The sequence below is a fragment of the Vombatus ursinus genome, unplaced genomic scaffold, assembly GCF_900497805.2.
Source record: "Vombatus ursinus unplaced genomic scaffold, bare-nosed wombat genome assembly UNPS02015129.1, whole genome shotgun sequence".
Taxonomy (NCBI): Eukaryota; Metazoa; Chordata; class Mammalia; order Diprotodontia; family Vombatidae; genus Vombatus; species Vombatus ursinus.
In genome coordinates this window covers 4086702-4110440 of record NW_020954907.1, presented here as the reverse complement: position 1 = coordinate 4110440, position 23739 = coordinate 4086702, and the positions used below count along the sequence as shown (strand labels likewise).

The window sequence follows — 23739 nt, the reverse complement described above, 5'->3', positions numbered from 1 at the left end:
CTTCCTTCCTTCCTTCCTTCCTTCCTTCCTTCCTTCCTTCCTTCCTTCCTTCTGCAAACCATTTACCGAATACCAACTATGTTTTTCCACTATGGTGGGAGGCGCACAGGGTTCAGAACCGGAGAATTGGAAGGGAATTTAGAGGTCATATATTCCAACCTTTTTCACTCAAAACATGAATCCCTTCTACATCATCCTTCACAGATGGTCATCTAGCCTTTGTTTGAATACCTATTAACAAGGATCTCACTCCTTCATAAGGCAACAAATTCCATTGCATTTCTAATTGTTGCACTGGTCTATCTTATGTTGAGCTAAAACTTTTATTATATCCTGTACTGTTTCTGACCTCTGGAGTCCCACAGAGCAAGTCCTTTCCCTTTTCCACATTGCATGCTTCACATAGATGTAAGTGCTTCAGAGGAAGGCTAAAATAATAGAAAGATTGGATAACTGGAGTCACAAGACCTGAGTTCTGTCTTAGCTTCCATATTGTCATGTATAATCACTTAGGTTCTTGATGTCGTATTTTCCCTCATTTGTAAAATGAGGATAAGCCTTATGTAACATACTCTGCAGGACTGCTGTGAGGAAAGCCTACTGCATTCATTAAAGTATTACATCATCATCTGCTAATGTTATTCTTTAAAGATGGCAATCATGTCTTTCCCTTAACTTTATTTTTCTATCTTCAATATGTCCATCTTCTCATCTGTTTCATATATGACATGGTTGTAAGAACCTTTACTGTTTTGGTCACCTTTCTCTGGCTCCATTCTTCTTTTCTAATTTCTTACTTAAAATGATGTCCCTCCCTCTTCAAATTTGACTCAAATGCTTGAGGTCCTCTATTCAGCACTGAGTAGCTGGACTATTTCTTTCCATAATTAAGATACCGTGCTTCAAGTTTCAGATTTGTTAGCTGTATTTGGCAGCTGTCACATGCTTAGAGTAAGCTTATTGTCAACAAACATTCCCCAATCTTTTTTTAATATAAATTACTTGTGACCTAAGGCTTCCTCATTGCATATTTATATATTTGATTTTCTGTACCTAAATGCAGACTTGGAATTTATCATTATTATCACCAACATTGTTATTGTTGCTTATTGTTATTTTTGTTATCCACTCCTTTCAAGAAGAAACACTTCACCTGTGCTAGTCTATATACATAGTTAGATTGTAAGCTTCTAGAGGACAGGAATCTCTCATAATCACTCACATCTTTTGTATCTCCCATAATACCTGGCACAGGGCTGGGCTTGCATTAGTTGCAATAGTGATGTGCTGAATTAAGAAAGCTTCTTGATATGAATTGAATTCTAAGAATGTGTCAAGTTTTTTGTTGTCATTGAATCATTTCAATTGTATCTGACTCTCTTTGACCCCATTTGAGGTTTTCTTGGCAAAGATACTGGAGCATTTTGCTATTTCCTTCTCTAGCTCATTTTACAGATGAGGAACTGAGGCAAACAGGGTTAAATGACTTGCCCAGGATCACACAGCTAGTAAGTGTCTGAGGCCAGATTTGAACTCAGGTCCTCCTGACTCCAGGGCTGGTTCTCTCTCCAATGCACCACTCAGCAGCCCTGTCAAACCTTAGTCCTCAAGGAATTAAGTCTAGTTAGGGAGAAAAAATATATACATGCAAAAGAATACAATTCAAGCAGCATGTGGTATTGTTAGGCCTATGGGAATTCAACAGAAGAAGAGAGAACATTTTTTGTCTCAGATAATCAGGAAAGACTTCATGTCATCTAGGAGGCATGGTGGATAGATTGCTATCCTTTGAATCATGAAGGTCTGAGTTCAAATTCTGCCACAGATTCTTACTATCTGTGTAACCCTGGGAAAATCACCTCTGTCAGTTTTAGTTTACTCATCTGACAATAATGGTACCTGTTTCCAAAGTTTATTGTCAAGATCAGATGAGATAATATTAGAAAATGCTTTGTAAATGGTGAAGTTCTATGTCAATGTTAGATATTATTGTTTTTGTAGAGACCTTGAGAGAGAGAATTAGGATGGATTTTCCAATATTGTTTGAGGTTTCAGTGAACACCTAAAATAGGCACCCCCACTTTTAAGTTAAATGCAGGGTTTATTAATAACCTACATATGTGTACCCCAAAAAGTGGCTACAAAAGCAACTGAGGTTCCATCTCACCAAAAGCTTTGAGTTTCCACTTTGGTTTGGTTTTAGAAATGATGCTGTTCCCATAATAGTGCCCCAGGCAATAGCCTGAGTCCTGACTATAGATCCCCCTTTGGTATAGTCTGAGGAAGCTGAGGGCTGGGAGGGTCCATATAATGAGTTAGACAAAGAGAAACTGCAGTTTTCAAAGAATAAAGGTTACAGTTCATCAAAAGGATTTTGGAGAGATGTAGTGCTTACCATGGCTTGCACATAATAAGCACTTAAGAAATGTTAATTTATTGTTGACAAGATGAATCAATAAGATAGGATGAATATGAGTAGGGATGGACTGCAATACCTTGTAAAAGAATGGCTGCCTGCAGAGAGATAGATGAGTAGATAAAAATACGGGCTAATTATGTACTTGGAGTTAGGGATGATCACTGAACAATCCATGAGCACCTTTAGTATCCATGTAATGGCAAGACAACTGCAGGAAAGTCTTCAAAACATTCCCTGTAGATGATTTTCAGGAAGACAGGGGCAAGGGCCATTCAAGATGCCAAGGCATGGAGGGGTTGCCATGAAGGTAATATTGATGTAGGCACCGAAGAGCCATGGAATATCCACTTAAGGCAAAATAGGCTTTTCCAAATACAACTATCTATGTTAAATAAATGCCAAAAACCCCCTTTGAACATACTGAGCATGGTTAGATTGGCTCAGGATAAATACAGGGGCTGGTGGAATTCCTTTGGTGACTGAGCTGCACTCATCGATTAAGCAAGCAACTCAGAAACATTAATCATTCATCAAATGCTTGCTATGTGCCTTTCCCTGTGCTAGGTACAGGGACCACAAAAGACAAAACAAATACATGTGTATAAACAGCCACAAAATATAAGCAAAGTAAGTCATTTTAGCTACATTCCCCCATCTTCTGCCTCTGTGTAACGGGGATTCTCACAAATTTGAATCCAAGTACAGCATGGATGGTGACATGTTCTAATAATAAAGCTGATATTTCTACTACCTGTTGCATACGTTGTCTCTAGAGGTTCCCAGAACAATCCTCTGTCTATCTCAATTTTACAGATATTTTAAAGGATTGAGGCTCATTGAAGTCGAGGGACTTACCCATAGTTATGTGAATAGTAAGTGAATTCAAATCTAGTGTTATATTGACTTCAGACCCAGCCTCTGTGCACTGTACCACACTGTCTCTCGCCAAGTCACTGATCAGACTTTAGGGTCAGCTTCAAAGGTTCGGAATAAGGTGAGCTATCCCAGCTGTGATGGGAGTGCAACATTGGAGCTAGAAATGATGATCTGAAATGTATGTAGGCACTGCCTAACCTCCACCTAGTCCATTTCATATTGGTTTCTTTCTCAGAGGCAAGTTGCAAGGGAAAGATGTATTTTTAAACTCAGTAATCATGGGGTTAGAGAACTAGATACGTTTTAGGTAATATTAAATATTTATACCCAAATTGGTAGTACCTTGACATTAATTATGTTATTGTAATTAAATCTAGTAATACATTCCATTTCATTATAATGGAATGCTATTATACAGGGCTTCAGTAATTACAATGGAGTTCTAAAACACAGAATTTCGCTTTTAATCTTAAATACAATTCTGAACCTACGGATTTGTTGCCCAAATTTCTTCTCAGTTTAATAGGAAAAAAAACACTTTTATCATAATCTTTTAAAACATATTCCTCAATACAACAAAGATTTCTTAGCTATTATGTGCCATACTCTGTGTTAGGTACTGGGATACAAAGTCAGAAATGAAGTAGTGAGAGAGAAAGAGAGAGAGAAAGAGAGATAGAGAGAAAGGGAGAGAGAGAGAGAGAGAGAGAGAGAGAGAGAGAGAGAGAGAGAGAGGGAGAGAGGATATATGTCACCCAATGGGAAGTTTCCCAGTCTTTGGTATAGCAAACTGGGGTAGAGACATAATGGAGACTGCTATTTTGTCTCATGACAGCTTCTCCTAGAGTTTTATTTTCCTCTTAGCAGCCTGAAGTGACATTGACATCATCCACTTTCTCTCTCAAAACTAGAAGGCAGAAGCACTCACAGAGATTATATAGCCTTAAGAGACTAAAGAGTATAGGGAGACTTCTGTGAAGAGAACAAAGCTGTCCTCACTTCTGCTCTAATCAATTCTGTTCTGCCCCTCATGCTGGCATGGGGGCATTCATCTCCACCAATAAGCATAGTCCCATACCAATGGACACTGGGACTTGAGTCACACCTGGCAGTATTTCTCTTGTGTCTAGGGAGGTCTCCATTTTAGGTGAGTTGTGATTGTACAGCCATGAAGTTCTTTGAGTGTGCCCCAGGGCCAATGGAAGAAAACAATGGAAGACAGAGAAAGCCTTCTCCCATCTCCCCCAAGAATACTGTGAGTAGCCTCTATGCTCAGTTTCAGAGTTAGCAGTATGTTTTTAGGAGTGTTAATAGATTTTGCAGACATTAATGGTTCCTTTTGGATCATATATAGCTAGGACTTTGCCTTCTACAACCAACAAAACTACAGCTCAACAAGATTGCCCCAACTCCTAGAATGACCCATCTGTATCATGAGTCCCAACTCCTAATCAAGTGATTTCTGGTCAACAGAGCTTGGGATGGGCAAAGTATCATGAGCAGACCTCACTTCTTGAACCAATGGAGTTGTTAAATTGGATATCAATAAATCACTGGCCCCTAGTTGCCTTGGAAGTCTATTTTTTGATTTTGCAATGGTCTTTATAGAACAAACTTTCTGAAAGGAGGCAAATGATTCTTCATGAGTATTCTGAAAGGCAGTAATAAACATTGTGTGTGTGTGTGTGTGTGTGTGTGTGTTTGTGTGGCATTCCTGTACAAGCATTCATGTGTGTAACAATGAAATCTACATAGAGCCAGGTTGTTCATCTTATATAAATCTTAGTATTTCATATCTGTGGGTATGGGTTCTCATTAGCTCCATAAAGTTAGCAAGCTCATGTTTAAATTCTGGATAGAGCTTACTAGAAAAAAAAAGAATGCTATCCTAGATTTTATACAGAAGCATAGTGTCTAGGGTTAGGGAGGTGATAGTTGCATTGTGTTCTGTTCTGGTTGGATAATATATGGAGTTTTGCATTTATTTCTGGATGTTGTATTTTAGTAAGGGCATAGATAAAAGGAGCATTCAGAGGCAAACCACCATGATGATCAGGGCTTCCATGTGAGGATTGGTTGAAGGAATTTGCTTGGTAAAGAAAAGACTAGAGGACTGGGATACAGCTGTCTTCTTCTAGTATTTGGAGGGGTGCCATGCAAAAGCCAGAGAGAATTCAATTCAATTGAATCCATCAAAATGTAGGAAGTGGACAGATGCAAAGCCAAAAAAAAACAAAACTCACTACCCTCAAGGTGCTTCCTTTTTCTGTTTGTTCCCAGAAAGCAGAACTCCAGAGCATGGGTGGAAGCTGCAGAGACAACTTTCAGCTTGATATATATTAAAAAAAAAACAGAACACCTGTTAGAGCTACGCTAAAGAGGAGTTGACTGCCTTAGGAAATACAGTTATCCCTTCCACAAAGTGACTTTCCCCAGCACAATTTTGACATGTGAAGTCCAGCAAATAAAAATGGACATACAGTATTGTATAATGTCGACATATTTTATCTTTTAATGCTATAATAATTCAGACTTCTTCTCTTGTACAAAAGGCCGATCAAAAATTTTTACATGCATTTCCAGATCGTGAGGGCACCATGCTCCTAACCCCCATGATGTGGAAAGAATAATTGTAGAAGCTTCTCCCTTCCCGGAGGTCTTTAAGCAAAAGTTAAATGGCCATTTGGTGAGGATATGGGAGAGCAGGGGTGGGGTGGAGGGGAAGTGGGGGGTTCAGAGATCATAGATTTGGAGCTGGAAGGATCTCAAGGCCATGTAGTGCAATGCCCAATAGAACTGGGGCCCAGAGTGTTTCAGTAATTTCCTCAAGGTCACAAAATCAGCAAGTAGTGGAACCAAGATTTGAAACCCAGGCTTCTAACTCCAAATTCAGAATACTTTTCATGATACTATGTTATCTTGCCTTGAGCAAAGGAATTCTTGACCAAGAACAGTTTGAAACAGATAGCCTCTGAGGTTCCCTCCATCTCTGAGATATAGTCATTCTGTAAAACCCAGGCATATTATAATGCCGAAGGATTTTGAAGTGTTTGTTGTGGGCTTGCTTGTGAATTCATCCATTTGTGAATGGGTACAGAGACCACCCTCCGTTACAAGGTACCAGTTAAACCAATTAGCAAAGCAGGACTTGCTGACCCGAGAACATCGTGATAGCCCCAATCGAAGTAGCAATCCCAGACGATCCCCCATCTCCAGTGATTTATCATCAGGAAACACATCAGTAGGAATCAGTCTTTCATTTTCATCTCCATCACTGTTATGTTGGTGGAAAAGGCCCACCTTCATTAGGAGGCTCAGTGTAGGAGAGATTTGCAATGTGTTTCTCTTATGCCAGACTCTATGCTAATGTAAACTCCTCCTGTCTTTACTGCTCAGCTGCTGTCATTAATCTGTATTTCATTTCTGCTTCCATCCTTCACTTTCTATTTGTCTCTTAAAAAAAACACCTCTCCTCTATATTAGGCACATTAAAAATCTGCTTTATTATGGAGGAGGGGTGGTGGTGGGTGGTGGGAGACAATACAGGTTTTCATCCCAAACTAATTATCCCTCCAATATACTAATGCTAAATAAAACCAAGAGGAGTGTAATTGGAAAATCTTGACGTGACATTCACAGCTTTGAGAAAAACAGATGTTCACTTGAGAAGCTAGAAGAGGAATAACACCCCAGCCCAGCCTCTGTCATTGGCCAATTAGATTTGCTCTAGACGTGGATTATTAAGAGTTGGGTTATTTCTCATCTTTCAGAAGCAACATTAAATTCTGAGCCCATCTGCTCCTCACAGGGAATTGCCAGTGGGGATAGTGAAGGATCCTTCAGTCCTTATCCCCAGCCCACTGGATCTGTGGCAGCAGGGTTGTGCACAGCCTAGTTTCCTTGAATTAAGTCAGAGAGTTCATAGCTGGATGGCTGAGACAGAGCAAAAAAGCTTCCACCATTCCCTCAGGTTTCCTTCTGTGTTATTTATAACATTTGTCCATCAAATGACTTAAGCCCTGCATTCCAGAAAGATTTTCTTCCCTAGAAAGTAAAACTGTTGACATATGGGAGCATTTCCCTGTTGGTTTGGTTCTTGAAATTAAATGGCTCAATTCTTTGGATGGGTCAAGTTACAATTCCTTTTTGCTTGGACAACTGAAAGTGGCAGGTGGACCATTTTTCAAAGTGGTGTTTTTTTTTTTATCATATCTGCATGGCCTAGAGCATTGTCCATATGGAAAAAAAAGAGGTAGGGAAAATAAGCAATTTAATGTGATTCTAGCTCAAACTAGCCATGTGGCCTGGCAGGAGCCATGTGTTCTCTGAGATTCAATTTCATCATCTGTCCAATTGCAATAATAAATTTTGCTTTACCTACTTCATAGGATTTCTGTAAAGACAAAGATAAAAGAAGATAATAAGGTCTTATAATAGTGTTTATTCTATTTTGTATTTATATATTCATTATTTCCTGATATAGCCCCATCCTAGTAAGTTCTTCCTTGTAATAAAGGAAAGCATCCAAGGGTAGGAAACCTGCAACCTCAAGGCCACATGTGGCCCTCTAGGTCCTCAAGTGTGACCCTTTGATGGAATCCAAACTTCACAGAACAAATCTTCTTACTAAAATGATTTGTTCTTTAAAACTTAGCCTCGGTCAAAAGGTTACACCCAAGGACCTAGAAGACCACATGTGGCCTTGAGGCTGCAGGTTCCCCACCTCTGATAGCAAAAGCAAAAAATGACTTGATCTGACAGCAAGGGCAATCAATATCCAATGTCTCTCATGTGATATCACACTACCGAGAGAAAGAAAGTATATTTCATCATCTGTTTTCTGGACAGAAGTTTAGTCACTGAAATTAATCTGAGTTTGGCTCTCTTTTTTGTGCCATTTAGTTTTCTCTTATTGTTATGGTTTTGCTTGTTTCACTCTGCATCAGTTTGTACAAGTCTTCTAGTGTTCCATAGATTTCTTCATATTCACTGTTTTTTCTTTTTTGCAAAATGGCATTCCATTATATCCATGTATCTTAATTTTTTCAGCCATTTCGCAATCAATGAGTGCATATTTTTTCCCAAATTCTTGTTATCACGAAAATGCTATAAATATACTTCTTATTGTTATATATAGTACCGTTCCTTCTTCTACCTCTTTGGAGTATATGCTCAAAGGTATTGAAGGATCAAAATGTTATCACATTTTTATGTCTTTTCTTGCATTAATGCAAATTATTTTCCAGAATGATAAGATCAATTCACAACTTCACCAAGAGTGTATTTGTATTCCTGTCATCCCACAGCCTATTTCTGTCTTTCATCACCTTAACCACCTTGAAAGGTATTAGATTAACCATCAGAAATGTTTTAATACTCATTTATCTTATTTTTAATGACTTAGAATATTACATATGGTTGCTTATAGTTCACATATTTTACTTCTGAAAATTATTTATTCATATATTCTTGCCACTTATTTCTTATAAAATTGCTATTAGTCATATATTTATGAAAAGTTACTACATATTGAATATCAAACTTTTATCAGAGATAGTTGATGTAAACATTTTAATTGATAATATTTTCTTGCATTGATTTTGTTTTTAGGAAAAAAAACTTTTAGTTTCTATATAATCAAAGTGTTCAGTTTTGTCTTTAATGATCTCTTCTATCCCCTGTTTAGATATATTTTTCTCCTAAGCACAGACTTGAAAGTTGCCTCCTTTCTTTCACTTCTGTATTTTTATTATGTAACTTTGTATGTTTTGTTGACATAACAATTTGAACTTCTGTGTAACACGGTGTGAGATTCTATGACATTTTATACCAAACTGTTTTCCAGTTTATCGGCAATTCTGGTAAAAAAAAAACAGGAGGGATGACTCTTCCTTGGATTCATTTAACTTTAAGTTATTGTGTTTGATTGCTTATAAATCTTTCTTATTTATTTGATTTCATTGATGTATCTAGAGAAGAGTAATCAAGATGATGTGAGTATAAAAAATCTTGCTATATGAAAATCAGTTGATGGATCTTAGATATTTGGCTTAGATTGTGAAAGGGGAGGAGACAGTATTCAATTCTACTTTTCTATTTTTTAATGATACCAAATGGGTTTTTATGTTTCTTTTCCCCATGATTTCTTTTGATATTTTAGACCCTTTGTTCTTTCAAATGAATTTTATTATTTTGTATCTAGAGTAATCCCTCAGCAATTCTATTACTATAAGAATGAATCTATAAATTAAGTAGTATTGTTATTTTTATTACATTGATGTGGCCTAAATACCACAGGATTTAAAATTGGATGGAACTTTGAGGATCATTTAATTCATATTATTTATGTTTCTTATAAATACCTTTGGAAACTCTTATAAAATGGGAACTACTACTATCATCCAGTGCTGAAAATGTCCAGTTTAAGGTTTTGAAAACTCTAATCACTAGAGTTTAATCTTTTCAGAAAGCTGAGATTTGCCTCTCTTTGAATTCCATAGTTTTCCAAGTCCTTAAACATTTGGGCCCTGAAATGAATACAATAGACTGAAGTGACTATTTTGACCACCATGCCATACTGACATATTGAATCTATTAACCTCCTATCTAACCATGCCTCACTCACCTTGGATTGTGTGTTTTATTAAAAGACAAACACTGTTGGGAGAGAGAAAACTACCTTAAGCTATTCTTAGGTTACTCCTTAGAAGGAATTACGAAAGTGTTAGGGTTCAGGGTAGGTGCTTGGATGAAGACAATGGTATACATAGGGATTCAAGGAATGTAGAAGGGGAATGTATAAAATGAGAAATTTGATCTTCTGAGGGATCTTCCAGATTTAAATCTTTTGATTTTTTTAATATACTTGCATATAATAGGCACTTAATTTAAAACTTTCATTTATGCAACAAACATTTATGTACCTGCTGCATGCTGGACCTGCAGATAAACATAAAAGAGGTCAGTTTGTCAAATTTTACTGTTCTGCTGCATCTCAGTTCTTCATCTTTGTTTTGTAACAGGACCTAGGATATTGTTGAGATGTTGAGGAACATATCACCTCATCAGAGTAGTTCTCCTACTTCTGCTTTCAGCCAGAAAGCTACGAACCTTCTTCAACATGCACTGAAAAGATAAAGGATCATCTGATTCATCTGACCCTATGTCACACAATTTGTATAGTCAATTTTTCTGGACCAAGAGAAAAGGTTCATAAGTCACAGCTGCTAATAAAAATAACTATGTATTGGTCAATTGAACACGACTTTGTTTTTTCTAAACTCTCCTTATACACTGTAGGAACAGTGCTGATTATAGCTGTTGCCAAAATAGAATGGGTCATGATTCACACACACACACTCTCACTTACACAAACACCCCTTCACATACATGTGTACATATATATATACATATATCATACATATATACATTTATATGTGTATGTATCGGTCATGTTTTTAAGTAGACTGAAAGAAACCAGGATAGCAACAAGGTTAGGAAGACATTGGGTCAGTTTAGCTTGCAGAAAAAGAGACTGAGTAGGAGGAGGTGATATGATAGCTGTGTCCAAGTGTTTAACAGGAAGCCATCCAGAGAGGGATGAAATTTCCTTTGCTTTGTCCGTAACAGCACAGCTATGACCACTGGTTGGTATCAGATGTCATCTCAAAGCAAAGGGGAAACAAAACAAAACCCATAACACACTATGTCCTAAGAGATGCTCTAAAACAAAATGAGATGAATTCCCCATCACTCAAAAGCTGAAAGAACCTATTTGCTGAGGATTTGTAGATAAAATGCATGATGTGGATAGGGGTTACTCCATACGTCTCTGACCTTCCTTCCACCTCTGAGATGCCAGGCTCCTGTTCCTCAACTCTAGTTCATGACTTGCCTAGGCTGTATATCTTTTTGATTGACAGTGTTATTCAGTGACTCCTATCAAATCAATTTCTTTTGTAGCATCCTATCTCATCAACTTTTAGTAAATTCTGTGAGGTTGTATTCACCTCCTCATAAAAGCCACGGAGCAGAAAACTCAGTCGTGTTCTTCGACATCCTTTAAACAACCAGATGTTCACTTTCCTTATAACCTCCTTTGATGTTCAGGGTTTCACATTTAAAATGGAGGAGGAGTAGAAACAAAGCCTGTGCCCTATATACTTTTCAATCCTTGCCCTAAGCCTCATAGTCATTAAAGATGCTTTTCAGGTTTTACCATTTCCCTCAGATGGTATCACTCATTCCTATATGAATCTGCAGTAGAGTGTAGAAGTTGCCGTGTTTGATGTCTCTTTTTTTGACCTCTGATCAACATACTCCAGAAAGACAGAGTATCTTGTGTTTGCTTCTATAGCAGGTCCACATTGAGCCCCCTCAGAAACTCTCAACAACCATACATCTCTTACTCTTGGACTTTGCAACAAGTTTCCTTGTAAATTCCAACACATAAGGATCCTTACTCTTGTTTTAGAGCTATGAACCGCTATTTTCCTCAGAAGGTCCATCTAAGGGAAGAGACGTATAGCTAGCCCATCACTCTGAGGACTCAGATTCCTTTTCCTCCTCTCCCTTTTCTTCTCTGTGCCATGGCCAGCTTTGCCACTCACCTGTGTGACATTGGAAAATAAGTCAATCTTTGTGAGCCTCAATTTCCTCATTTGAAAAAAGGGGGGTGGAACTAGATGGCATCTATGTTCCTTTCTTATTTTAAACCGATAACTGCATATTACAGCATTTCTCTTTCTGTCACTAGCCAGAGTAGAAGTTGGTTAGTATTTTAGAGTCACCTGGTCCCAGAAAGTTTATATATTTGCTCCTAAGCCTGTTTCTCTTTAGTGGTGGCCATCCCAATTGCATTCCTCAGAGACACTAGGCTGATTAATGAGATCATGTGTTCAGAAGAGAAAAAAAGAATCCCTGTGAGGAGAAGGCACAACACCATTTTTTGAGGACTCACCCTTTGCTTGTGAACAGTTCAAACTTGAGGCATGTGAAGAGATATTTCTCCATTATATACACTGTTTATTTCTTTTCCTTCAGAAGAAAGATTTTGCATCTCACTGCTTTCATTTCTGAGTCCTAGGTCACCTTTTAGAATGAGGGAATAGTAAGAGAAAAAGTAATGAATGTTTTGATTAACAAAAGAAAGGAGGAAAAAAACAACACAGACACATACACACAAAATTTTAAAGCAAATAAACAAGAATGGGAAAATGTAGGTTATGGAAAAACTATTCAGTCTCTAACTACTGTGATCAGAATTTCTGCTTAAGAAAGGGTCATAAGAAAAAAAATGATAAAAGGAAGAATAGAATGAATATTTGTATTCCATTAATGTGGAAAACAAGGATGATTGTACAGAGGTGAGAACAAAGTTAAGGGACCAATGGGGCCTGGGAAGTTAGGAGGGAACTGGAGTTTGAAGAGAGGTGTCAGGATGTGAATGAGACAGAAACTGATGAAAGCTAATAGCAGCAGGGGGCAGCCCAAAAACAACTGGGGAAAATAAAATTATCAAAACAACACTCTCCAGAATCCAATAGACCATCTCTTGTGTGCTGGTCAGATGTATGCCTTTTTAAGATATGGAAAGCAGGAGGAGAGAAAAATCTAAGGGGGGCTTTGAAAGTGATCAAAGGAGGCCCAATAAGATAATAAAGAATCAAAGAACTTTTTAAAAAAGGGACAGATAAAGAAAGCAAATGAAATAGAGGAAATCCAGGCAAGTGGGTATAGAAGACTATTTCTATGGAAGAAGCCAATGAGATTTGCTGGGGATGTTTATCACCTGCAGTGGCAATAATAATACTAGGTGATGTTTATGGAAGGCTTTCTGGTTTACAGAGTGTTTTCCATAAATGATAACATTTGGTCCTCAAAACAATCATAAAAAAATAGGTGCTATTCTCATCTCCATTTTGCAGATGAGGGAATTGAGAGTTCATATTCATATATTGAATTATGTAAGCACTGGATTTTACGATACTCTATTTGTATAGAGAGAAAACATTGTGTTATATATAGAGAGCCATCCTTGGCATTAGGAAGACCTGAGTTCAAGTCCCTCCTCTAGTACATATTGGCTGTGTGACCCTGGAGAAGTTATATCACCTCTCAGTGCCAACTCCCTGAGACTAAATTGCCAAGCAAGTGTTGCTATGCATTGGCAGAGGGAGTTTCCTCACTGGAAAGCTCTCTATATGAATGACATCCCAGAACTGAGATCACAGAATCTCAGAATCAGAAACATCAGAGGTCATCTGGTTCAACTTGCGTATGAGCAGGAAGCTCCTCTAAAACATCCCAATGAATACCTACACTTGAAGACCTTTTGTGACAGGGATCTCCTCACCTATAAAGCTCACCCATTTTAGGAGGCTCTAATTTTTAGGAAGTTATATAGAATCATCCTCTTTTTATACTGGCATGTACTTCCCTTCAGGTCAGTTCACTTAACTTTCTTTTTTGCAAGACACATTTTACTGTCTAAAAATCTTCAACCATGAAAGTGCCACAAAGAGAGGCAGGGAAGGAAGGCAGCATGGGGTGGAGGGAGGAATAGGGCAAGCAGGGTACAAGACCCAACAGGGAGGTCAACTACCCTTCTGTAGACCAGGGGGATGACAGTAACTATCACAATTGCCATGGAGGCCAAGAAAGGCTAATGAAATATTGGTGCTCCTGTTTTCCTGGGAATTGGGTGTGGGATGGAGAGAACACATTGGAGAACTTTGCACTTGACATGGTTAAAATTGAAAGCCATGACCAGAGAGGGAGTTAGCTCTAGAATATCTAGAGAAATAGCATACATCTTCATGATAACATTTTCCAGGGAAAGATACTGGAACTCTTGGGCAGCATCTCTGTAGCTTTATTATCCAAGGGATAATATCTGGGAGATATCATTTGCAGTAGTAGCAACAGTGAAGACCAGAAAGAGGATGTGGAGTCATGTTCTTGGCTCAATTACTCAAGGAATTAAAAAAAAAAGAAACAGGGGTCACTTATTTGCTTCATCTTTTGGGAAGAAGGCAGGAGAAAGAGGGCCTCCCTCACCACATGGAATCATTTGTTCCCTACTTCTTTCAGATTCATACATGATTCTTGGTTGAATACTCAGAAAGACCCTAAGAGCCTCCTAGGGTAGGGGTAGAAGCAGAGTACTGGGCCAGATAGTGCCCTGTGCCTCTTGAGCTGCTTGAGGGGAAAATGCAGCACAACAACCTCTCCACCTAGTAGAAAAAGGACTGAAGCTGCCCAGCTTAGGTATAGGGAGGGCCCCAACTCCCATTTCTGAGCCTCAGCTACCTGGTGGTTGTAGAGGTCCTTGATGATCACAAGGGGCAGTCTAGCACATAGAGGTCAGTCCTAGGACAAGGAAGAAGTAAGTACTCTCTGAGATTTGGGTTACTCTTCATTTACACATTTGGTATACTTGGCCCCAGCAAGGTGAATCAGCAGAGCCATGAACAGTGATGACAATGAGGGCATTAGCTGCTTGCAGGTCATAGGGGAGGACCAAGAGGGAATCATATACTTTGCACTGCATCTGACCAATTCTATGGGCCACATAAGATCCCAAAACATTCCCACACCACCTGGTCCACCATGATGCTATTGCCAATGAAGGCTATCACTTTCCATATGGGTAGAGTATAGGACACTAGAGTCCCTACCCATCCAGTACTACAAAGGTCATGCCCAGGATATGGAGGCAAGCAGAATCCATAAATCAAGGTTCAGAGAAGATCTTGGAATGAAGTGGGTTGGCCAGAGAACAGAGGTAAAGTAGCATTCACTCAAATTTCTCAGTGGCTTCACTATCTCTTTTCTCTCTACATCTCTTGTCATCATTTTTGGGAGTTCTAGTATTTATTCATGTTAACAAACATTTTTGATGCCTGTTTGCACAATTTTTCAACTTTTTTCATCTTCAATGACCTTCTCCTCTATAGTAGCATAGTCACATACCAACATGGTTATACCATGCCCGTTGCCACCTTAAGGAATTGAGCCAGCAATAAGAAAAGGAAATTGGAAATTTCACTCTCTTCAGCTTCTTGGAATCAGTCCATATCACCATGTTCATGCTGTTTCTCTAAACAAAAGCTCCCATGCTCACATAATCACCAAATCCAATCATATTTTTTTCAGTCCTACCTTTATTGACCTCTATAGTTTTTAATGCTAGTCATTATACTCTTCTTTCTGGTTACTCTTACCTTTCTTGGCCTCAAATCCCCTGCCTTGCCTCCGTTTTCCACCAACCTTTCCCAGGCTGTGCTCTAGAAATGTCTATAACTCACTAGATTGGATAAAATTTCAGTAGCTGCTTTTCAAGGCTGGTCTTCCAAGGCAGATTGACCAATAAGGTCAGAGCCAAAGGAAATAGTCTACCTACAGAGAGAATTATCTGGACCCTGGTCATCTGCAAAATAACCTACCCACTTCTAGAATAGGGTTTTCTTTTCAATCTGGTGATGAAATGGGGCCCTAAGCTTTAACTATAACTAAATCAACCAATTGGGAAAGTAGACAATTACGCATCTATCTTTTCTTCCATGGCCTAAACAGCTATTCTCCTATAGCAAAGGAATACAAAGTAGTCTGTGTTGAACCTAGAACACAAAAGAGGCTGAGAGTAATAGAATCAACTTGTCAAGCTGGAAGATACCAAAAAGGAATATATCATCTAATCCAGCAAATGATCTTTTATTTTGGGGGGCCATTTTATGCCCAGGGAGAACACAACGTTTTACACATAGTAGGTGCTTAATTAATGTTCATTGAACATCCTTAATTTCGACTTAGTTCAATTTGATTTCCTAGAGCATCAGACATCCATGCTGGCCACATCCTAAGGAAGAGGATTTCAATTTCTGGTAGGCTTAAGGAAGTTTTTGTTTTGTAGGACATCTAGGTGGTGCAGTGGATAGAGCACCAGGCTTGGAATCAGGAAGGCTTATCTTCGAGTTCAAATCTAATCTCAGATCCTTTCTAGCTATGTGACCCTAGACAGGTCACTTAATTAGCTCTGTTTGCCTCAATTTCCTCATCTGTAAAATGATTTGAAGAAGAAAATGGCAAACCACTGTAATATCTTCACCAAGAAAACACCAGATGGGGTCAAGAAGAGTCAGACACAATTGAACAACAACATACACGTAAACCAAGGGTTTCAATATTCCTGGAATAATAAAACTCAGGTCATTTTTACTGATATAAACTGAGAAATGGAGCTGGCATGCAGGAAGGTCAGGGACAGCTCCAAAGCCCTGTTAGGGAAACTGAGACACATGAACAAATTCTCTATCCACTCTCTACCTATCATTCTTAAGTTACTACAAATGATTAGAGATGTCAACCCAAGTCGTGATGATTGTAAATTTCAGGCAATTTCAATCCCACCCTTGTGACCCAAGATGTGTATTTAATAGTAACAGTCAAGCATACCACTCCAGAGGGAAAGGGATCTCTGTCAAAAGAGGAAAATAAAATAGGCCACATGGAGCAAAAACCCATCTGTGCTCACAGGACATCTTAGAGGAGAGAAGGACTTGGAGGAGTTTTTCCATTTTCTTTTCCTAATTCTACCTAGGTATCATGGATAGTATGTTGGCTATGGCAACAGAAACATCTGACTTCAAGTCCCACTTCAAACACTTACTGGCTGTGTTGCTGGACAAGTCATTTGACTTTTCTGTACCTCAGTTTCCTCATCAGTAAAATAAGGAGATTAAACTTGGTGGCCTCTGTTGTCCTTTCCAGCTCTAAATCTATGATTCTTATGACTATAGCCATACTTCCTTGTGTCTCAGGTCTCCTCAACACACACTCTCCACTCCTGACACACCAGTCACTTCACTCCTGCAGTTTCAGTTATATCATTTTAGGTATGGAAGAGAAGTCAGAGACTTTCTAGACCAACCTAGATCTATGTAAGAATCCTCCCCTATGACATAGCCAACATATGGTCATGTATCCTCTTCTTAAGACCTCCAGTAAAAAGGAACTTACTACTCTTAGAAACCTATTTCACTTTTGTGTGGATCTTATTGTTATGACTTGTTTCCACTTGACAACACAGAAATTTGCCTCTTTGCAATGGCCACATTTTATTCTTGGTTTGGTTCTCTAGGACCCAACAAAACAAATCCATTTCTCCTACCAGCTGACCTAACTACAATATGGCCATCTCCACTGTAATGCATTGGCTGGTAGGGTTTGAGAAGGTCTTCAAGTATATGGAGGACTGTCACACAGAAGAGGCATTAGATTGATTACGTTTGACCCTAGAGGGTAGGAGAATATGCAATCTGTGAAAGGTATAGGTAAACAGATTCCAGAGTCATATAAGAACAGGAATCAAAGAGATGGACTAGAGGACTAGATAACCTGAGATTTCTTCCAGCACTAAATCTATGATGCTGTGGGTATTTGTCTCATCCACCCAACTTAATTTTCAGGTACTTGAGTTTGCATGTAATCCTCTTTGCCACCTACACAACAGAGCACATAAAAAGTACGCAGTAAATCCTTGTTTGATAAATGAACCAATGAATCATCTTCATCCCAGGCCGAGAACCTCATAACTTGCAAACTACTGAAATGAGATCCTAGAACCTTTTTTTTTTTTTGCTCATATTCTTCATCTTTTTAAATGGAGCTTTCCATAAAGAGAACCCTCACTCCTAACTAGCCTAGAGCTCTCCTGTTTCAGTTTATGTTCCAAGCAGAAGGAGCAGTCGAAAACCTACCGCTCATACACTCTGGAGAAGCATCAAAGTGTCTCCCATCTTTTAAAGAATGGTAGAAGTGTTGACTGGATCCAAAGGTTTCAGGGTGAGGAGAAAACTTTACCTTACTGTATACCACTCCAAAAGGCCAAGCAGCAAGATGGGGAAATGGAATGTCCACACCTCAAATTTGAGCGAGGTGGAGCACCACCCCATCTACACACATCTATAAACCTAAGGCAATGAAATGACAGCATATCATTATTTATAATTTTCTTTCTTTTGGCTCAACTTCTTACTTACAGGTTATGGTTAGAGAAAGGATGTGTTTGGGGGGAAACTGATGAGTGTGTGTTGGGGAGATTATATCTAAACCCTTATACGTGCAGAGATCTCATATGAAAGAGGCACCCACTTTACTCAAAGGCTGGCTTCAAGGGTAATTGTTGTAGAGACAAGAGAAAAACATGAATACCTTTCCAAATAATCACATTTTAATTAAAACAGCATTATACAGCTCCCTGCTGGGAACTATCTGACTAAACCTGGTAAGTTACAAGTAACATTGATGGCTGTGGGGCCCTCAGCACAAGGACTCCCCACACAGCATGCTGTTAGCTGGCCTTCCTAGACAATGCTGCTCAGTGGATTCACAGCTAGGCTACCAACACAAGAGTGTTATTTTAAACCCAGGCACTGCTATTGGTTCAGTCTTACGGCCTCAGGCCAGTCACTTTTCCTTTATGGGTTTTTCTTTTCCAATCTTCAAAATAAACACTAGCCTTAGTAACCTAGGTGTGATTTGACTAGACTGTAACAAAAGTGAAAAGTAAAGCATCTCATAAATATTTTTAAAAAAGGAGGAAGAAGAGGAATAATGACTTTGAAAGAGGGAGATAATGCCCCTAACCAAGTTAGTTAAACAGGTGTCCTTAACCATTTTGTGTGGAATGGACCCTTTTGGCAGTCTGGTAAAGCCTATGTACCTCTTCTCAGAAAAAAATTTTCTGACTGCCTAAAATAAAACAATAAGGTTACAAAGGAAATATGATATTGAAATAGAATTACAGATAGATATAGATAGAATGATCAATACATAGCTAGATCAAACTCTCTGCTACCACTCCTCTCCCACCACCCCTGGCTTGGGAGATCTTGTAGCTTGTAGAACTTACATTTTTTGTTGCTCATAGAATCAAGGTTGTGTTGGGTCTCCACTGTTATGATAGTGCCTTTTGTGACCAACATTTGGCCTGAGCCTAGAGATCGTGGACTACAGTTTTGGAATAGATCAAAGCAAGCATAAACATCTTGGAATTGAACCTATGATTTTTCAGTCAGTGGCATGCTCCTCCTTCTGGCTGAAATAACCATTCCAGGTGTCTTAAATGTGCCCTGATAAAGAGATTCTAAATAAATAACAATTATCCTTCATCTTTTTTTTTCCAAGAAGATTCCTTGTTCAATATGATTGGAGAGACATCTTCAAGGCATAGCTCACCATGAATTGGAGAAGAATCTTTGGCATATAACTCAGTGGAGATAAACATGCATTTGAAGTATGTAATAAAAACCCACTATCATCTACATGAAAGTATTAATAATATAAAGAAGAAAGCAGCAGGAGGCTATCAGTCTGACATGTAGTCCAGAGACTCCAAACACTTGAGAACTTCCCTCTCTTATGGGTGACAAATTGTTGAAACAAGACTAAGACCAACTCTTAACACAAGGTCCCATAGCACACAGTAGGTACTTAATAAGGCATAAAGAGGAAACTAATGGAGCAATGCATAGAGGACGGGATCAAAGTCAGGAGACCTGAGTTCAAATCCAACCTATGATACTTATTGGATGTGTGATCCTGGGCAAATCACTCAATGGCCATCTGCCTCAGTTTCCTCACCTATAAAATTTGGATAATGATAATACCTCCCAGGATTGCTATGCAGATTGAATAATATATTTGTAAAGTATTTTGCAAACCTTAAAGTAGCATATAATTATTATTAATGCCTGTTTAATGAACAAATGAATGGAAAAAATACCCAAAGAAGCTAGAAAAAATTATCATCAGATCCTCCAATTTGACACAAAGCATGGAACAATGAGAATGAGATATATTAATGGATCAGAGCATATGTAGAGGAGAGTTGTCAGTTAAGGCGGGAAAGATAGTAGGGGTAGTTTAGGGAGGGTGAGAGGATGCCACATTTTGGAGGGCCTTTCAAGTCTGTCAATAGGCAATATTGTCAGTAGACAATATGAAACAACAACAAATTTGTGAAAATGCTAGGGTCATTAATTCTGTCGACAAACAATCCCTTAAATGCCTGTAATGGATCAGGCAGAGGGCAAGGTGCTGGGAATACAAGACAAAAATAAAAGATTCCCTTCACTGAAAGACCTTCCTTTCTATAAGGAGAGATTGCATACATACACACAGTATAAACACACACACACACACACACACACACACACACACACCAAACTCAAGGCCCTTGGAAAGGAGGCAACAGCAGATAGGAGGATCAAGAAAGGGCTAATACAGGGGACTCTTTCTGACCTTAGCTTTGAAAAAAACTTGGGTGGCCAAAAGGGCAAAAGAAAGGAGTACATTCCATGCATTGGAGGAAACATGGAGTGCTATGTATGAGTAGCAACAAGTAGGTTACTTTGGTAAGATTGTAGAGTATATGGAGGGGAATAATGTAGAAGGATGACAAGGGAAGTTGAAGTCAGGCTGGGAAGGATTTTTCAATGTTAAATATGTTAGTACATAATCCTAGAGATAATAAGGTGCCAGTAGAGTTTATGGAATATGGGATGGCATGAGCAGACATGCCCTTTAGGAAAACCTCCTTGGCAGCTATGTGACAGATGGAGGAAAGAAAATTATAAAAGTCAAGGAAGAAGTGGTAAGGGGCTGAATTGGAATAGTAGCCATGTAAGTGTAGAAGTGACAGATTACAGAGTAGAAGTAGATTATACAAGACAGGGAAGTAAGATATAGTATCACAGAATCATAGAATTAGAGCAGGAAATAAACATTGAAGTCATCAACTCCAATCTTCTCATTTTACAAATGAAGAAACTAAGTTACAGAGAAGTGAAGTGATCTGTCCAGAATGACATAGTTAGCAAGTCTCTGATTCAGACTTTGAATCCAAGTATTTCTGACTTCAAATTTAGTATAGGATCCATTGTGTTATGCTACTACTCACTCACATGTGACTATCATTTATCTATCTATCTATCTATCTATCTATCTATCTATCTATCTATCTATATCATTCATCTGTCTTCCTATCCATGTATTTATATATTGCTCTATCCATCTGTGTCTCTATTATCTATCATTTGTCTTTCCATCAATTATCTATCCATTTATCTACCTAACTCTAACTTTTATCTATTTTCCTGGCAAAAGTATGATGGATGGATTAAAAAAGAGAGAGAGGAAGGAGAATCTCATTGCAGTAGTTCAGGCAGGTAAAAATGAAGACCTCTACTAAGGGGGTAGAAGTGAGAGAAAAGGGGAGGGGACGATTGTAAGAGATATAAAAGAAAACTCAATGAAACTTGGAAATTTGATTGGATATAAGAAATGAAGATGAGTAATCTGCATAGATGTAGCAAGGAAACATGGGTATGAATGAAGTTGATGAAGATCAGGGTGCAAAAAGAAATGAGGAGAGAGATGAGGAAATAATATGGGATCATGAAGAAAATGAGGAATGATATAGGACCTCCCACGTGGAATGGAATTTAGTGTCTACTACAGTACCCTCTTTCAAGAACTTTCCTCCCCTGGGTATTTACGTGGCCGTGAGCCCTGAACTTTGCAGCTTTTCATAGTATAACAATAACAACAAGCTGTTCAGTCACGTCCAACTCTTTTTAATCCTGTTAGGGTTTTCTTGGCAAAGGTACTGGGGTGGTTGGCCATTTCCTTGGCAAACTTCTCCGATTCATTTTATAGATTAGGAAACTGAGGCAAACAGGGTTAAGTGAATTGACCAGGGTCACACAGCTAGTAAATATCTGAGGCTGGATTCGAACTCAGGTCTTCATGACTCCAGGTCCAGTACTCTGTCAACTGTGCCATCTAGCTGCTAATAGTAATAATGATGGTAATAATAATAATAATAACAAACCACTATCCTGTGTCAGGAACACACACATTAGGGTTTCTAGAAATACAATGTATCTCTTGGTGGTGGTAAGGACTGATATTCTTTTGGGAAGAGTACCCACTGGTAAGGGTATGATTCTTTATGTGAACAAAGGGAGAGGAGGGAGGGGGAAGGAAGGAAGGAAGGAAGGAAGGAAGGAAGGAAGGAAGGAAGGAAGGAAGGAAGGAAGGAAGGAAGGAAAGAAGGAAGGAAGGAAGGAAAAAGGTGCATTATTCAACTGGAACTGGCTAGTTGGGTGTTCGGTGGGGCAGCTACTAGTACTTACAGGTTGTTGTTTGTCTTTTCTAGAAGAGGACCATGACATCGGGAAAATGATGTCATGACTTGCAAGTGAATTGGATTTAAGTGAGACAGAGACAAGTGAAAAGTCACCAGCCTCACTCTCTCCTCTGGAGCCATCTGGGTCCAGTGGCAAGATATAGATCAGGATGACTGGGGATGGCCCTGAATGTGGTGGGAGACCTTGGCCTTTTTAAGCTAGGGTCTTTCCCAGGTCTCAGTTTGTCTGAGGCAATGCCCATTCAGTGATTAAGGTTAGGTAAGAAATGAGGCCAAAAAAAAATGCCCTCTTTTACCTAGTTAAAAAAAAATCAATTTGGGAGTGGAAGATCCTTCTGCCCCAAACAGAAACAATTGCTATTTACATTCTTTCTGAGCCACCAAAACCCAACCAATGACCAAAACAGTCTTGGGCTGAGACCTATTGTTGGCCAGTCAGTGAGAATCAGAATGATTTAGGTTTAAGGCATATAAGTTTTGATTACTGACACTTCAAAAAATATCATGGGGTTTATAGACTAGGTTTCTTTTTTAATTAAGGATCTTGCCTCAAACTTAAATATAATTAATATAATTAAATACACCTGAAAAATAAATAGTTCCCAGCCCAAGCCTACCTTGGTCATTGTTTGGGTTATGTTATGATGACTCAGAGTGAATGTAAAAAGCAATTGTTTCTGTTTTGTTTCTGCTTTCACCAGAAACACTGAGGGTCTTTCCCTCCTAGATTGATTTTTTTTTTAACTAGGTCAATGAGGCCATTTTTTTACCTCATTTCTTACCTAGCCTTGTTCACTGAGTGGACATTGCCTCAGACAAATGGAGATCTAGGAAAGACCTCAGTTTAAAAAGACCAAGGTCCCCTATTTGGGGCCACCTTTAGTCATCCTGATCTATATCTTGCCACTGGACCCAGATGACTCTGGAGGAGAGAGTGAGACTGATGATTTTGTACATCCCTGCCTCACTTAAATCCAATTCACTTGCAAGTCATGACATCACTTTCCTGATATCATTTTCCTCTTCTAGAAGGAAGGACAAACAGCAAGGACTGATAGGGATAAGGAGTGTGTATAAACAAGGCAAGGTTGGAATATCACTTTATGTCTACATTTGACAAAATTATACCATCACAGGAAGCACTAGTATTTAAGGGCAAAATCATCCCACGGTCAGGGTGCTCTGCCTCATTATGGAAGTCATGAAAAAAATTAAGATGATAATAGGATCA

General features: G+C 38.8%; 1 protein-coding gene and 1 pseudogene across 1 annotated transcript in view; one reads left to right on the top strand and one right to left on the bottom strand.

Annotated features, from left to right (window-relative positions):
- GRID1 (glutamate ionotropic receptor delta type subunit 1) overlaps window positions 1-23739 on the top strand; it is a 1063263-nt gene that overhangs the window by 549275 nt on the left and 490249 nt on the right. The gene's annotated exons all lie outside the window — the stretch shown is intronic.
- LOC114031308 lies at window positions 14389-15026 on the bottom strand (annotated as a pseudogene).